This window comes from Octopus sinensis, linkage group LG18, assembly GCF_006345805.1.
Source record: "Octopus sinensis linkage group LG18, ASM634580v1, whole genome shotgun sequence".
Taxonomy (NCBI): domain Eukaryota; kingdom Metazoa; phylum Mollusca; class Cephalopoda; order Octopoda; family Octopodidae; genus Octopus; species Octopus sinensis.
The window spans coordinates 29,387,431-29,392,430 of record NC_043014.1 but is presented as its reverse complement, the minus strand read 5'-3'; positions in this window follow the sequence as shown (position 1 = coordinate 29,392,430).

Sequence of the window (5,000 nt, the reverse complement as noted above, 5' to 3'; positions counted from 1 at the left end):
AAACAACAATAAGTTTTACAAGTTGAGCTGTAGCATATTTTCTAGTGTATTTCTACAGTTTCGCTTGTATATTACAATTGTAATTTGCATGTTAGCTGGTCAATTTCTTTGCCTGAAAACCCCAGCTTTTCGAGATTGTCCCTTAAACGTTTACCATCATAATGAATTGCACGAATAATTATTGATATGGCTGTTAAATTATGATTAGAGAAAGAATCTGCTGTCTTTATTCCAGTTATCCATAAATGTTCACATCTGTAGGTCCGCTGGCATATAGAGTTTTAGACTCAACATGGCTTTTTTTCCTTTCACATCTAATTACTAATAATTAAATCAGGGTTGTTATGTTTGCACTTAGTAGAAGTATTTATGCACTTGGTAGAAGTGTTCCACCAATATTTCTTGTGTTGATATTTTGATCTGATCAACGGAACAGCCTGCTCCAGAAATTAACGTGCAAGTCACTGAGTACTCCACAGACTCAGATACCACACAATGAGACTGAACCCTGAACCCTGAACCACGTGACTGGGAAGCAAACATCTTACCACAAAAACACGCCTATTGTTTAAAAAAATTGGGGGGGGGGACTGATGCTCTGTGTGCGCATGCGTGTTTGTGTACATGTATGTGTATGTGTTTCTAAGGTCAAAATAAGGATTTAAAGTAGTTCTCAGAGAGATTCAGTGTGACGCAGACTGTGACAAGGTTGGCCTTTTGAAATACAGGTATTAATAATCTTTTGTTTATCAGCTGAGTAAACTGAAACATCGTGAAATAAAGTGTCTTGCTCAAGAATACAATGCGTCGCCAGAAATTGAACTCGCGACCTTAACATCTCCACGCACCTTCACGTGTGTTCATATGTAATTATTCAGGAACAGAAGCATTGTCTATATTTTCTCATCTAAGGGTGCGACTGTATACTGTTTTAGCCGCGTCATGTTGCAATTAGAAGTAGAATTATGACATTTTAAATGGTATTTTTGGGCGGCTGGTGATCAGTTTTTTTCATATCTTCCTCAGATATGTGACATCATCGACATTCTCTATTGTATCTTGGGAGTTTAAATGGTAGGATTCGTCGTTTCTTTTGTCCGTTAGTAATTTCGCAGCTATCTTCCGCACGTGAATTGCAAAAGCAAAATTTTAAAGCTGTAAAATGAGGTAACAATTATGTTTCCAAAAGGTTTACATGTCATGTTAATATAATCCTCTTCCCCAAGTGTGTTGGAAACATATCTATACATTGATGGTATACAGAGGGTTTCTCTTCCAGGTCTGCTTGTCCTGCATTTCTGGGTTTCACAACAACCACAGCAACAACAAAGTCAACAACAATATTTACAGCATCAAAAGTGTTTCACCGAGAGATGGATATTAAAAGTTAGACAGCTGATTGCTCCCTATTGGGCAACTAGTACGCATATCGTGAATCAAAATCGGCTGTAGGTGAAAAACAATCACTTAAAATCACTGATAACGTACTTAATCTAGATGGGCAAAATATTATGATTAACGTTGCACCTACAGCGTTCACCCGAGTCGTTCTTTTAAGTTGTGCCGGTGTGTTTGTACACAGGGTGTATATGAAGCGTCAGTGCAGTACTATCATGTTAGCAGTATTTGTAGTTAGTGCATGTCCCTTCTTTTTGCTATACTCTGCTTTCAGCAACTGTCAGCAGCTGGACTTCTTGGTAGAGGTGAAGACAAGATCCGAGTGCGTAGTTCTCCTTCTGCTTCACTACCAACCGCCAAGAATTCTACCTTGCCTCTGCGGGATCATTCAAATTGGTTGGGTACCTTGCAATTGTAGATGTCAAAGCAGCAGTGGGTTCCTGAAAAAAATTAGGGCTCGCAGGCTCACCAGTGTGTAGATATTGATCTAGAATTACTAAACAACTTTCTCAGATATGGATTAATAGCAAAAGTAGATGCAACCAATTTTGGAGAAGCTCATCCTCAAACAAAAACCGTAGGTGTTGCTCGAGCCTGGCTCTGAGTCATACGTTAACCATGAGTTTCGGAGTAAAGGGTGGAAAGGGCTCTTGTTTAAACGGATAAAATATGGCCACGAGGAGTTGAGCTGCAGTTTTTAAAAAACCTTGTAAAGTTTAACTAACAATGATAAACTATCTATAGAAAATTTTGTTATGGTGGACCAAAGATAGTTGGAACTAGCTAAAGATACATCTAACATTTCTTCACTGAAACTTGGTATATTTCAGTCACTTTAAGTGTTTGATAACACAGATAAAAGCTGTGATTCATTAAGGAAGCCTAAAAAGAAAAATGCCCGAGGTTTTTATAGTTCTGCTAAGATTAGTTGTGTTATTGAAAAAAGTCTACATAGTGTAACTCAATCATCTCCAAACTACCACGACCGGAGGTTTGTCGAAGTACAACTGTTTTAATTTGAAGTATAATCGGGATCTGAAGAGTCTTTGCGACGTAGATTTTAAGAAGTGATGAATATACACAAGTGATCATCAGTCATGGTGAAGCCTTGCATCTTCTGTGAGGGTTTTAAAAGCGTGTTTGAAAACTAGAGAGGTTGAGGTCGAGATTGTTCTTCCCTTTGTGCTTTTGCAGGAAACAAAGTAGTCATATCACTACAGGATAATGTTTTCAAGGTCTATTTTCATGGAACCTGTGTAGAGTCTATATGAGATTTTTAAGTGGACGAAGTATGTGTACAAAGGTGGAGTGAACAGTGGTTTCATTTACATAGAAGTAAAGCGTTGAGACGACAGCAAAAAGGTTGTTAATGTACAGAAGGTTGGGAACGGACGGTACAACCAAATCTTGGACATTGCAGAGTTGATGGAGTAGGAATCAGAAAGAACGCTTCAGTTGCGTACGTTGTGGCGGGGAAATCTTAGAATAAGTTTTCAATCCACAAGGCAACGCAAGGACAGCGCCCATAGCATATCAATCTAACCAAGAGGTTATTTCGTACCAAAAAACTAAGTAAGTTATGTAGTAAGAACACAGGGTGTATATGAAGCGTCAGTGCAGTACTATCATGTTAGCAGTATTTGTAGTTAGTGCATGTCACTTCTTTTTGCTATACTCTGCTCTCAGCAACTGTCGGCAGCTGGACTTCTTGGTAGAGGTGAAGACAATATCCGAGTGCGTAGTTCTCCTTCTGCTTGACTACCAACCGCCAAGACTTCTACCTTGCCTCTACGGAATCATTCAAATTGGTTGGATACCTTGCAATTGTGTATTAATTAAAATATATGTTGGTTGCAATTGTCAATAGTTGTCTATTAACATCCTCTCAAAGTCAAGATACTTTCAATAAATCAAGAATTTATCTTGTAAGGTATTTTTCGCTTTTATCTTTTACTTGTTTCAGTCATTAGACTGCGACCATGCTGGGGCACTGTCATGCGAAATTTTAGCCGAACTAATCGACTTCAATACTTATTTCCAGTTTTTATTTATTTGTTGCTTAGTCCTTATTCTATCGGTATCTTTTGCCGAACCGGTAAGTCACAGGGACGTAAACAAAGCAACACTGGTCGTCAAATGGTGATGGGTACAAACACAGACACAACGACATACACACACACACTGAGACGCACACACACAGAGAGCACACACAGACACACACATATATACAACGGACTTCGTCCAGTTTCCGTCTGCCAAATCCTCTCACAAGGTTTTGTCGGCCTAAGGCTATAGTAAAAGATATTTGCTCTAGGTACCACGCAGAGGGACTGAACCAGAAACCATTTGGTTGGGAAGCAAACTTCTTACCACGTAACCACTCCTGCGCCTGTAATGTGCGTGTGTGTGTATATATGCACGTGACAGAGAGAGAGAGAGAGAGATTGTGTGTGTGTGTGTGTGTGGTGTGTGTGTGTGTGTATTTATGCATGCAAACATCTCTTCTAAATGAGGGTTACAGTATTGTTGGTATATTAGAGCAGAAAACGTTATAATTTTAAGTTATCTTTCACACACATAACAAACACAAGAAAGAAAAGTGTGCGTGCGTGCGCGCTTGTAGTTGGAAGAAGGGTTCAAACTGAACCCAACAGTACGAAACTACTCTCATTCGCTTCAGCGAATTTAGCTTTTGTTTTTGCTAAAACAATTGCCCTTTCGGGCCACTATCGCCAACCACCATCAACTAATGCTAACGCAAAGTAGCGCTACTAAGAAAACACTACCCACACCATAACCGCCTACGCCACCACCATCACCTAGAACATACACCAACGCCACCCACTTTCTCCTCCATCTCTTCCACAGCTACAACAACTATTACCATTCTATACCAAAGACGCCATCTTTTCAGTAATAAACATGCAGTTAATTAGTAAACATCATGCGATTTGACTGTGTTCGGTCAGTGAGTCACGAATTAGAGCCTTCCCTATCACGTCAGACACCATGGACGGTAGATTTGTAATCTTTCCATTTCCACCACTCGCATTGTGAACTTTTTGTTTTGTTTTGTTTGTTTTGTATATCTGTTTCAAAATCCCTCCGTTACCTCAGTTTTCCCACCGATTATGCCATCTTTAAATACCTCTGCATCGTCACGATCGTCAGTTATACTCTTTTACTCTTTTACGTGTTTCAGTCATTTGACTGTGACCATGCTGGAGCACCGCCTTTAATCGAGCAACTCGACCCCGGGACTTATTCTTTTGTAAGCCCAGTACTTATTCTATCGGTCACTTTTGCCGAACCGCTAAGTGACGGGGACGTAAACACACCACCATCGGTTGTCAAGCATGCTAGGGGGACAAACACAGACACACAACACACACACGCATATATATATATATATATATATAATATATATATATATATATATATATATATATATATATATACATATATACGACGGGCTTCTTTCAGTTTCCGTCTACCAAATCCACTCACAAGGCTTTGGTCGGCCCGAGGCTATAGTAGAAGACACTTGCCCAAGGTGCCACGCAGTGGGACTGAACCCGGAACCATGTGGTTGGTAAACAAGC